The sequence below is a fragment of the Chiloscyllium plagiosum genome, unplaced genomic scaffold (assembly GCF_037043375.1).
Source record: "Chiloscyllium plagiosum isolate Xiang-an unplaced genomic scaffold, Cpla_swu_hap1 HiC_scaffold_27, whole genome shotgun sequence".
In the NCBI taxonomy this organism is placed as follows: Eukaryota; Metazoa; Chordata; class Chondrichthyes; order Orectolobiformes; family Hemiscylliidae; genus Chiloscyllium; species Chiloscyllium plagiosum.
Window position 1 is genome coordinate 33,954,523 of NW_028270165.1, and position 13,741 is coordinate 33,968,263.

The following is a 13,741-nucleotide window of genomic DNA, read 5'->3' on the forward strand; positions in this document are numbered from 1 at the left end:
CTGTCCCCTCCCTGGATTCACTTCGTTTCCCTTCAGTTCCTGCAAGTCAACAGCTCAACCCCGGAATGAAAAAGGGGTGAGAAAAGAGTGTGCTGTTCTCACAGAGGAAGGAAGTTGCAGTTGGGGTGAAGGTCAATCATCGTTCATAGAGAGAGGAACAGCAGCAGCAACTTCAAAAGTTCATTGTCCTACTTCCGCATCCAGACGATGGGTTTGCTGTGATTGGCAGGAGGACCAGTCTCCATCCGGTCCTCCAGAACTTCTCATTTGTCCATCAAAACAACGTCACGGAGTGTTTCCGCTTCTGTGTGAGCATGCGTAATGTCTTGCTGACACTGCGGAACATGTGCAGTGCGTTGCTGACACTGAGTAGCATGCGCAGTATGGAGATGTTGGTATTACTGCAGATTTTCAAAGTTAAAAATCACACAATGCTAGGTTATAGCCCAACAGGTTTACGTGGAATCACTAGTTTTCGAAGTGCTGCTCATTCATCGTTGGTTGTGGAGCAGAATCATAACACACAGACTTTATAGCAACAGGATTGCAGTGTCATGGAATGGAATATTAAACAACTTTAGCTTACCTCTACCATTTTTTAGAATGACCATGTTAGTTTTGATTCCTTCACATGTAAATCCCAGAACTTTTCAAAAGTTACGTTCTCGAGATAGCTTTTAACAATAGGTATCATCTCAATCAGAAAATGCATTGAAGGTGTTAAGTTAAAGTCTGTCTGTGTCCCAATGTTAGGTCAGACGGATTCTATTTCTATCGTGGTATTACAGAATCTTACGTGTATGAGTTTTGAGCAAAATAAAATGCGATTCTGCAAGTACAAATTCAAACCACAAACTGGGATGTGTGTGTGTGTGCAGAAGAAACCGAGTGATCATGTGTGTGTGAGAGAGTGTAATGGGGTATAAGTCTGTAAGAGGGTGTGTATGTGTGTGTGAGTGAGTGAGAGAGAGTGTAATGGGGTATAAGTCTGTGAGAGGGTGTGTGTGAGAGAGAGAGCATTTGAGAGAGCGTATTTGTATGAGAGAGAGTCTGTGTGAGTGTGTTGGTTTGGAGGAGCATGTATTTGTGTGAATGCATGTTTGTGTGTGTGTGTGAGAGAGAGAAAGAATGCATCGTATAGTGGGGTCACCTGTAGTGTGACATGAACCCAATGTCCTGGTTGAGGCCATCTCCATGGGTACAGAACTTGGCTATCAAACCCTGCTTGGCCAATTTACATTTTTGCCTGTCCTGAAGTCTGCCTTGGAGGATGGTCACCGGAAGGTCCAAGGCTGAATGTCCCAGACCGCTGTCGTGTTCCCCGACTGGGAGGGAACACTCCTGGCTGCTGATTGTTGTGCAGTGTCCATTCTTCTGTTGCTGTAGCCTCTGCTTGGTCTCACCAATATACCAAGCCTCAGGGCATCGTTGCCTGCAGCGTATGAGATAAACAACGTTGGCTGAGTCACATGAGTACCTCCTGCACTCATGGTGGGTGGTGTCCCCACGTGTAATGGTGGTAATCGTGTCAACATTCTGATCCGTCTTTCATTATCTGCCGTGACAGAGTTGTATTGTGTTGTCCTGAAGGTTTGGCAGTTTTCTGAGAACAATTATCTGTTTAAAGTTTGGCGGTTGTTTGAAGGCGAGAAGTGGAGGCGTGTGGAATGTCTTGGCGAGGTGCTCATCCTCATCAATAATGTGTTGCAGGCTGTGAAGAACATGGCGTAGTGTTTCGGCTCCTGAGAAGTACTGGACAACAAAGGGTACCATTTTGCTTGCAGCTCGTGTCTGTCTCCCAAAGGAAGTCATTACAGTTTCTTGCTGTGACACATTGGAATTGGCAGTTGATGAGTTGAACATTGTACCCCGTTCTTATGAGAGCATGCTTGTATAATTCCAAGTGTCTGCCATGTTCCTCCTCACCTGAACAGATCCTATGTATGCGAAGGGCTTGTCCAGAGGGGGTGGCTGTTTTAATATGTTTCACGAGAGAAGTGTAGCACTGTCAGGTTATCCGTGGGTTTGTGGTATAGAGAAGTGCTGAGATACCCATCCTTGATAGAGCTGCACGTGTTCAAAAATGAGACAGATACTAAAGAGTATTGTTGTTTCAGTGACTCCTCACCATGGGTCCAGAGGAAGAAATGTCATCAATTTATCTGGTGTATAGTGTTGGTTGGAGGTCCGGTGCAGAAAAGAAGCCTTGGTCGAACCTGTGCATGAAAATGTTGGCATACTGGGGTGGATGTTTGGTCCCCATGGCTGTTCCATGTGTCTGGATGAAGAACTGGTTGCCAAATATGTAAATGTTGTGGTTGAGAATGAAGCAGATGAGTTGTAGGACAGTGCTCAGAGATTGGCAGTTGTTGGTATTGAGTACTTAGGCTGTTACCGTGATGCCATCATCGTGAGGAATGCTGGTGTAGAGGACTGACACATCCACGGATTCAACTAGTCCGTGGATACTGAGCTTCTGGAAGGATTGGATCAGAAGTCTTGATGAATGCTGTCAGTTCACGGTTGTGCTCTTTGGTCAGATCAGCTGGTAGTTGCCTGTCGTGTTCCTGGTCAGTTGTTTGTACACTTCCTTGCAGATGACCATTTATTCCAAATTACTCAAAAACTGCATAAATCCATGTAAGATTCTGTAGCTCCCACTTTAGAAATAGATTCTGTCTGACCTAACATTGGGACACAGACAGACTTTAATGTCTCACCTTCAATGCATTATCTGAGCTGAGATGACACGTATTGTTAAAAGCTATCTTGAGAATGTAAGTTTAAAAAAAGTCCTGGGATTTACACATGAAGAAATCGAAACGAACATGGTCATCCGAAAAGATGCAAGCTCACCTGCACACTTTAGCACAGCTGATCCACCCTAAAGTGCAGATCTTTGGACTGTGCCAGAACACCCAGAGGTAACCAACACAGACACAAGGGGGAGAACATGCCAAAGTTCACACAGACAGTCACCCAAGGGTGGAATCAAACCCAGGCTCCTGGCGTTGGGAAGCAGCATTGCTAACCACTGAGCCACCATCCCACGCCGTGCTTTGAGGTTCTGCTTTGTCTTTGCAGCTTTTAACTTCTCATGAGCCCTCAACAGAGGCTGTGTCCTGCTGACATCGTTGGACCACACCCATTGCACCTCCCTTTCCCACTTCTCCAGCCTTGAACGCATCGGTTCCTGAATCCTGGCACCAGATTCCGATACCATCTGTGCTCCTGCTGCCAACTGCAGAGAACGGAAGCAATCCCCATCACTATTCTGTCCCTTACCTCCTCCCCGCTAATGTTGTTCTTACTCCCACCATCCCACAGTTAGCTCCTCCCTCCTGCAGCCCTCTCTCAGATCCCCTTTCCCTGCTTGACCCGGGCTCACACCCTCCTGACCCTGTGCACTGTTCCCATCAGAAGGCTCTGTACGGAGGGAAAGACCATCTCCCAGAATAAAATACATCTGATTAACTTTCCGCCTTGCCTTTCCAGCGTGTCAGCAAACTGGCTTCCAGCTCCACCTCTCTGGGGGCCGAAGGTCCTCCAAGTTGTGTCTGCCCTGGATCACATCATCCAGAGCCTTCCACCTTTTGCAAATCGAAAGACAAGCCTCACCCTGCCCTCTCCAGTGTCTATTCTGTAACAGCTTAATCATTTCAAGTGGCCGAGCAGAGACTGGTAGCCAAGTTTGGAACCCATGAGGACGGCCTTCACCAGGATCTTGGGTTCATGTTACATTACAGGTGACCCCACAACACTGTACACATTCTGTCTCTCTGTCTCTCACACACAGCCATACATTCTCACATACTCACGCAGGCACTCTCTCAGATATACGCGCTCTCTCAGATGCACACACATGTACCCACCCACACTGTCACCCACACACACATCCTCTCACAGACTTATACTCCTGCACACTCTCACTTTACCAAGCATGCACACACGCAAACACACACTCTCTCAGCCAGACTCACGTGTATGCACACACTCACTCACTCTCATGCATGCACAGATTGATAAGACCATGGGGTGAATTTGCATTTGCAGAATTATGTTTGTAGATACATTCTATTTTGCTCAAAAAGTGCACAATCTGCAGACAGTCAATCCATGTAATATTTTATAAATTCCTACTTTGGAAACAGAACCAGTATGACTCAAGACAGACTCAAACCTCACATCTTTCATGCATTGTCTGAGCTGAGATGGCAGCTCTTTGTAAAACCTTAAGTTATCTTGAGACTGTGACTCAAAAGAAGTTTTGGGATTTACATACTAATGAACTGAAACCTGCAACCCATTCTAAAGATGAAACACTTAAAAGCAGTCGAGATTTGTTCAATATATCATTTTGCTACAAATGCTGTGTCTTATGATCCTGCTGCACGAAGGAGCAACACTCCGAAAGCTAGTGCTTCCAAATAAACCTGTTGGACTATAACTGGATTTTTAACTATGTTTCTAGTGAAAACAGCCCGCCCCTCTCACTGCTGCCAGTAAACTTTACAATGCTGAGGAAACAATGAACCATCAGTCCTGAAAAATGTACAATTCTAATAATACGAGCTACACATTGACTGCTCCTTCTGATATAAGACATTGAAAGCCTCGCGCCGGAGATTGAAAGAAATTCGCAGCTTTAAAAGAAAAACCTGTTGGATCTCATAGCCTTCAATGTCTGAGTCCGACGGTAAGTTCAGGTAACTTTTGTTGGGGCCCAACTTTATTGCAGCTTCAGATCGTCCCAGCAAAAAGGTGCACAAAAAGTAGCTTTTTTTCAACACACACATACACACACACACACACTCCCCTGCATCCCACTTTCCACACTATTGGTCAGCTGAGTTGTCCCTTTGTAATTCAATCCTTGGTGCAGCCTTAGCCTGGAGGAAGTATTGCTTCATTCAGCAATTTCAACCCATCGCCTGTATGCAAAAAAGATTCTCCCCGCGCGTTTGCAGATGGGCTGTCAAGAATCAACCACACTGTTGTGGTCTAGAGTCACATATAGGCCAGACCAGGGAAAGGATGCAGCTGGGACGACTGAGTGAATCCTTTCTCACAATGGCAGGTTCCTCCCCTAAAGCATGAGTGAATCAGATTGGGGTGTTTGTTTCCCCGAAAATGGTTTCATAATGAGATTCTGAACTCCAGATTTCTGATTGGACTCCGCCATCTGCTATGGTGAGATTCAAACCCGGGAGTCCCCAGAACTGGGTTATTAATGCAGTCGGTAATGGCACTCGGCCGAAGCTCCTTCAATCCCCCTGCGATGGTAGGTGAACTCACTGATGTCTCTGCAGGTGGGAGGAGAGGGTGAAGCCCTTCCCACACAGAGAGCAAGTGAACGGTCTCTTTGATCCTCCAAGCTGAGTAAGTGGTGTGAAGTACTGTACTTTTCACGGTCACCGCACTGAATCTCCCTCATTCGGGTGTATCAGTATTCTTCCTGCCACACCAGTGTCTAAGCAGACAGAAGGAAACATTTCTTCTCGACTGGAATAGCTGCTGATATTCAAGTCCCAATGAATCAAGTGACTCTGTCAGAAGCTGATGTATCTTTTGGTTTCAGATTTCTTTCCCCATGTCTTCCTGCAAATAAAACCATGAAATAAGTCACGGTCAGTACAGTCAAATGAACATAACTTCGGTGACAATTCCTTAGATTGCCAGATACCTGCTGATCATATATTATCCATGACAGAGAAACCTGAAAGCCTTCATTCAGCAAGGTAGCATTAAGTCTATAAAGAGGAAAACTTCATTTAGGTGACAATGACCTGGAACAACCTTCCCACAAAGGTGCTGGAAATGGAGCTGAATCAAGGATATGAAAATGAAATGTCAAGGCTGCTTCAGGAAAGAAAGCCAGTAAAGTTGCCGAAAGACTTCCTGCTGACCTGTTAAATAAAAATGAATACAATAAGTACAGGATGTAATTCCACTACTATATTAGAAGGTGAAAAATCATAGCCATGCAGCGTGTACAACAGCGAATACCAGATATACACCATATGAAGCAATCATAAAATCCCTGCAGTGCAGAAAGAGGCCATTTGGCCCATCGAGCCTTCTCCGCCATTCTTGAAGCTCATGGCTGATCTATCCATCATCTCAGCTCCTCTTTCCAGCATTATCCTGACTACCCTAAATTCACCTACAATCCAAAATCCCATCGAACTGTGTCTTGAATATGCCTGCTTCTATTGCTTCCTTGGACAAAGAATTCCATAGATTCACCACTCTCCAGGAGACGTAGTCCCTCCTCCTCTGCCTTAAACCTACCCCTAATCTTGTTACCTAGTCTAACCCACCAGCAGAAACGACGAGATAGGATGGGTTTAGGTGGCAAGCTGTTCGATGGGTCAGTGTGGACTTGATGGGTTGAATGGCCTCCTTCCACACTGCAGGGCTTCTATGATTTACTGCAGTTATGTTTGCCCAGAACCACAGCTCCCAGAACCTCCCAACTTCTGCAAGTTGAAAGACAAGTCCCACCCTGCCCTCTCATATGTGTGTTATCAAACGGCTTCATCGCTTCCAGTGAATACAGCCCACACCTCCCACTGCTGCCAGTAGCCTTTACAATGCTGATGCAACAATACAATACCTGCAGTACTGAAAACCGTAAGGCTTCTGATGATACTAGTTACTGATTCACCGCTCCTTCTGATGCACAGCATTGGAAGTACATTTTTGGGGGCTGAAAGAAATGAGCAGTTTAAAACAAAAAACCCACCGAAACCCTTCTCTAGGCTTCCCACTCAGGACACTTTACTTAAAACACTTCAACCCCACATTGCAACAAATTCCCAGATTCCATCAAAATCCTGGATGTCCTCACTTACTCAGTTGCTGTTTCTCAAATTTCATTGTAGCTTCTGCTCCCAGTAAGGACAAAATATCTTTGAAAGCTGCTCTGAAAGTCCAGTCTTCACAATGACAGTTCTGCTTTCCTTCAGTCCAAATTGTCCATGCTGACCAGATATCCCAAATTAACATAGTCTCATTTGGCAGCACTTAGCCTATATCCCTCTCAATTCACCCTGTTACCAGATGCCATTTAAAATGCTGTAATTATACCAGCCTCCACCACTTCCTCTGGCAGCTCATTCCATTCTTGCATCACTCTCTGTGTGAGAAAGTTGTCCATAAGGTTCCTTTTAAATCTTTCCCCTCTCACCTCAAATCTATGCCCTCTAGCTTTGGACTTCCCTACTATGTGGAAATGTTTTTGGCTATTCTCCCTATCCATGCTCCTTATGAACTTCTATAAAGTCACCCATCAGCCTCCAATGCTCCAGGGAAAACAGCCTCGGCCTATTCAGCCTCTCCCTATAGCTCAAACCTTCCAACCTTGTAAATCTTTGCCAAACTTGTTCAAAGGTTCACAACACTTTTCCTGTAGCAGGGTAACCAGAACTGAACGCAGTATTCCAAAAGTGGCTGAATCAATGTCCAGTACAGGGGCAACATGCCCTCCCAACATCTGTACTGAAATGCACTGACCTATAAAGGCAAGCATACCAAACACCCCCTTCACTGTCCTGTCTACCTGTGACTCCACTTTCAAGAAACTATGAACCGGCACTCCAAGGTATCTTTGGTCAACAACACTCCCCATTAACTTCGCAGATCCTGCCCAGATCTGCCTTTCCAAAATCAAAATTTCAAAATGGGGTTGAGAAACGTATCAGTTGTGATTGAATGGTGGAGTAGATCTGATGGGCTGAATGGTCTAATTTCTGCACCTATGTCATATGCTCTCTTGCTGTCCTGGACACAGAATGAGAGAATTGGGAGCAGGAATAGGTCATTTGGTCTTTCCAGTCGGCACCAGCATTGAACAGTTCATAACTGGATATAAATATACCGGCATCTCGGTGGACAGGGTGGGATTTTTTTCACTGCAGCATTGGAGGTTGAGAGATGACCTTAGAGAGGATTATAAAATCTTCAGGGGTATCGATGAGGTGAACAGCAGGTATTCTTTCCCTGGGATGGGTGTTTCAAGGTGAGGGAGCGAACTTTGAAGATAAGAGGGGATATATTTTAAAAAGACACGAGGGGCACCTTTTTATGTTAAGACAGAGAATGGTTCTCATGTGGTATTAATGTCCAGAGGAGGTGGTGGATGCAGGTACAGTTACAGTGTTTAAAAGACATTTGGATAAGTGCATAGGGATGTACAGCATGGAAACAGACCCTTCAGTCCAACCCGTCCATGCCGACCAGATATCCCAACACAATCTAGTCCCACCTGCCAGAACCCGGCCATATCCCTCCACACCCTTCCTATTCATATACCCATCCAAATGCCTCTTAAATGTTGCAATTGTAACAGGAAAGGTTCAGAGAGTCTGGGCCAAACACTGGCAGATGGGACTAGTTTAGTTTCAGAACACAGTCAGCATGGACTAGTTGGACTTAATGGTTTGTTTCTGTGCTGCATGACTCTGTAACTGTTCTATACTGGTCTGAAAACCATTTTCTTACGTTCCACAATACCCATCCACTTCTTTGTTCTTCAAAGTCAAATGAACTCAGCCTTGAATACATTCAATGACTGACCTAACTGCAGGAAGACATCGCCACTTCTGAACTCAACTTCTCTTGCTGATATACCACTTGCGTTGCTGATTGCTTGCTGCTCCTGTCTGACAACTGGCAGTGACTGGTGTAGAAGGACGCTGAGGCCCTTTGTCCATCCACACATCATTCCTGATGAAAGGCTCATGCCCAAAACATTGACTCTCCTCCTCCTCAGTTGTTGACTGACCTGCTGTGGTTTTCCAGCGCCACACTTTTCAACTCTGATCTCCATCATCTCACTTTCGCCACATCTTCACATATCACCATCTAAACAATGCGCCTCCTCTCTGCGTTTTTTCACATCAAAGGCTGTACATTGTGTCACTGCATTTGCCATGTGTTTGCAAATGGAGACACAGACCTGGATCAACCTGGATCTGTCCCCCCGCCGACCACCCCCACCACCGATTCACTCTTTCCTTTCAGCTGCTGCAAGTTAACAATTGAACCCCAGAATGAAACAAAAAATGGAAAAAGTGGTGAGAAACAGACTGTTGTACTCACAAAGGTTAGACAGAGGAAGCAAGTTACAGTCTGGGGTGAAGTTCACAGATTCTGGATTTGTGGTGCTGAAAGAGCACAGCAGTTCAGGCAGCATCCAAGGAGCAGCGAAATCGATGTGTCAGGCAAAAGCCCTTCATCAGGAATAAAGGCAAAGAGCCTGAAGCGTGGAGAGATAAGCGAGAGGAGGGTGGGGGTGGGGAGAGAGCAGCATAGAGTAAAATAGGTGAGTGGGGGAGGGGATGAAGGTGATAGGTCAGGGAGGAGAGGGTGGAGTGGATAGGTGGAAAAGGAGATAGGCAGGTAGGACAAGTCCGGACAAGTCATGGGTACAGTGCTGAGCTGGAAGTTTGGAACTAGGGTGAGGCTGGGGAAGGGGAAATGAGGAAACATTGTGCAGATGAGAAGGCGAGGTGCAGAACAGAGCGCTGTTATACCGTAAAGCTGCGAAAGACGACATTGAGTGAATGGGAGAGAATGCTTTCTCAGCTGAGTTATGGTCCCAACACGCACCCGTTGTGCCAGGGGTTCCACCTCGGTTCCACTCTTCCTTCACTCGCAACACCCCACACCCACATCCCATAGTGCCAAGGCACTTTCCCCTGCAACCGCCGAATGTGTAACACCTGCCCATTTACCTGCTCCCTCCTGAATATCCAAGGGCTCAAACATACTGCCAGGTGAAGCAGCACTTTTGCCACAACCTCGTCCACTGCATTCGCTGCTCACAGTGTCATTTCCCCAATGTAGCATGAAGCATAAACTGGGTGACTGCTTCGCAGAACATCCCGGTTCTGCCCACAGAAAAAAGGCCCTGACCTTGCGGTTGCCTGCCACTTTAACACATCACCCTGTTCTCTGGCCAACATCTCTGTCTCAGGCTTGCAGCAGTGTTCCAGCTCCAGATGAAAGAACAACACTTCATTTTCCACTTGGAGCCCTCCGGTCTTCAATATCGAGTTCCATAATTTTAGGGCCTGAACTCCCCCAAGTCCTTGACCCCTACCACACAAAAGACTCCTTGTTATCACCTCGTCTGCTATGACAAACTTTGAGGAGAAAGTGAGGTCTGCAGATGCTGGAGGTCAGAGCTGAAAATGTGTTGCTGGAAAAGCGCAGCAGGTCAGGCAGCATCCAGGAAACAGGAGAATCGACGTTTCGGGCATAAGCCATTCCTGAAGAAGGGCCTATGCCCGAAACGTCGATTCTCCTGTTCCCTGGATGCTGCCTGACCTGCTGCGCTGTTCCAGCAACACATTTTCTGCTATGACATACGACGTATTGTTAGCCGCTAACAGTCTCCATTAACAGTTATTCGCCCTCTCACGCGGATCGTTATTCACTCCTACGTCCTTCCTATTGTTCTCTCTCTGAAATGGCGGCAAACACAGCAATGTACATCGGAGACTCTGAGCCAGCTGAAACTTGCTCAGTGTGAAGTACATTCCACATTGCTGCAAGAATGCAAGCAGCAAAGCGTTTCCAGAACATCTGCTTGTCATTCTGTCCCCAGGGGGCTGATATTTGTCTCATCCCCAGGAACTGGACTACCTCCACTGGTGGATAATTAAACCATTTTATTTCTACTGGCACGTTGTTCTGGGGGGTGGGACGGGGTGTAGGGTGGGGTGCGGGTAGAGTCCATTCGCTCTTCTGCTCTCTCTCTCTCTCTCTCATGAAACCCTTGGGGTGAGAGGTGTCAGTTACATTAATGCGGGGAACATGAACAACTTTGATTGTGAACTTTCTCCAAGGGTCTGTTATCGGAGAGATAGAAAGATGCTGTGCTGGCAGGACAGAAAGCAATGTACACCGAGAACTCTTCGCCCAGGTAAATTCACATTGTTGTGCAGCCTTCTTGGTGTTCAGAAATCGTCTTCACGCAGCAATCTTACGGAAACTCTATTGCAAAGTGGGCATCGTTTTCTTTGCTGCGACCGTGCAGCAGTTAACATCTGAACCCCAAGTGTCCCAGATGAAGAGAATCCGAGTGAAACCTTCACTCACTGAGAGTCATCCCCACGGCCCTGAGCTGAGGGACTGCAGGCAGTCCAACACGGAAGGGACGGTTAAAAATGAACCAGTTTTGCTCCCTCAGCCTCTCTGTCCCAGAGACAGGCAGTGGGACGGCATAAACACGTAGCATCATTCTCGCGCAGACAGAAGCCGTTCAGCCCATCGAGTCCACGGCGACTGTCTGTCACTTGTCTCTCTCTCTGAGGTTATTCACAATCGGTGGTATCCGTCCTAATAGTAGGGGACTAGATCTGAGTCGTGATGCGGTTTCTGACATGCTTGTCATTCTCATCTGAACCAGGGTGGCGAATTACTGCAAGGAATGGACGAAACCGCAAGGCATGTGTTTCAACTTTACCAGCTGATTGGCATCGCAGAGAACTGGGTTTGCGATTCAGTTCAGAGGAAACAGACGAAGTACAGAATACCACTGAGACCTCTAAAATCATGCCATTTCAATTGAGTGAGTGCATCGATATGCTCCATGACATTAAATAGATGCAAAGGCGGCTTGTAGAAGAGAGCAGCTCGAGGTGACATTGAACAATAGTAGAGGATGGTTTCGATCCATCGACCTCTGGGTTATGGGCCCAGCACGCTCCCGCTGCGCCACTCTGCTGCCACACTCGGCACCCCTTCCACAGAACACTTCAGGTTTCCGTCTGGCACGCGGCAGGCACGTTCGAGCCTGATGTCAAAGACCTCCACTGCTGCCGTGTAATATGCTGTTTCGCGGACGTATGGAGGCTGTGTAAATATAAACTTATTTCTAAATTCCCACATTCTGTTGGTCGAACTGTGATTTCACACTGAATCACAACATGTGTCACAGCGCAGACGGTGGCCATGCGGCCCACCTTCGCTCTGCTGGTTCTACACTTAAGTAAACGTGTGTCTCTATTCGTTTCATTCTCTCGCCTTCTCAGCGTAAATCTGCACATCTGAACGTGACCACCGAATTCCCTTTTGTGTCCATTGAAACTTCCTCTTTGTCAGTGTCAGACGGGGACTTACCGAACCGAACCACTCCCTGTACGATAACGTTCTTCCTAATGTCACTTTTACTTCTTTTCCTCGTGACTTTAAAATTCTGCCGAATCGTTGTGGATCCTTTCAGTTGTGGGAGCATTTTCACAACATTATTTCCTGTTTGTCGGTCCCTCATGACTTGGAAAAGTTCGGTTCTCCGAGGAGAGCTGTCCCAATTTTCCAATCTACCTTGATTGCTGACATTCCTCAAACACCGCACCACTCACGTCAACCTGTTGAACACTATCTCCAACCATTTCACTTCCCTGTTTTCTGCCTCATTCGTACTCCAGACAGCCCAAGCTCGTTTCACGAAGGTGTTTTTTGAGAAAATTAATCAGGCAGTTTTGGACAAGTCAAGTTAAAAAACGTGGGCTCGTCCGGGATTTGAACCCAGGACCTCTGTAAAGGAACAGTAAAGAATCCTAACCGAGAATCATACACTTAGACCAACAAGGCAGAGAGCAGGCATTTGCCTACCGCCCCACTCCTCTGAGCCTTGCTCAGTATAAATGACACGAATCCGAAAATAAACGAAGTTAAGGCAATCGGAGTTCTTATAAAACCCGAAAAGTAACGAAGTTTAACGACACGATCCCGAAAAGTAACGAAGGCAATCGGCAGTTCTTTAAACCGAAAAGTCACGAAGTTTAAATGACGCGACCCCAAAACAAACGAAGCTGAAGCAATCGGAGTTTTTTTTTAAACCGAAAAGTAATGAAGTTTAATTGAAGCGACCAAAAGGTGGAATGTGTTGGTGAAATTGATGAAGTGTTCAACCTCCTCTTGGGAGCACGAGGTGGCACCGATACAGTCATCAATGTAGCGGACGAAAAGGCGGGGAATGGTCCCGGTGTACCTCCAGAAGACTGACTTTTCTCTGTACCCGACGAAAAGACAGGCATAGGTGGTGCCCACGTCTGTGCCCATGGCTACCCCTTTGGTCTGGCGAAAGTGGGAGGATTCAAAGGAGAAATTATTGAGGGTGAGGACCAGTTCAGCCAAATGAATGTGTGTCATTGGAGGGGTACCAGTGGGGACCCCAGGAGAGGAAGAAATTTGAAGGCCTTGGAGCCGCAGTGCTAGCCAGTGATGTCCATGTGTTTTAAACTGCCTGTCTCGCATTGGTCAACCGCCCTCGCATCATAAAGACCATTGTGAGCTGTGGTTGGAGATTGACCAATTGGAATTCCTGGAGGACCGGAAGGCTGTTAGGTCTTCCTGTAAATCAGAACCCCCTATTGTCTGATTGCAGAAGTTGGATCATGAGTTCCTGAAGCTGCTGCTGCTGCGCCTCTCTCTCTGAATGAAGATTGAGCTTCACCCCAGACTGCTACTTCCTTACTCTGTCTGATATCTATGAGTACCACATACTCTTTTCTCAGCCTCTCCTTTTCCACTTATTTTCTCATTCTGAGGTTAACTTGTTGACTTTGCAGGAGATGAAAGTGGGGTAGAGTTTATAGGATGAGAGGGCTTTTTCCAGCTGCTCATGGTATTGGTGAGACCACAGCTCAAATATTCTGTGCATTTCTGGGTCATTTCCTGAAGGAGGGATGTACTTGTATTGGAACCTTCAGAGAAGGTTCACTCAACT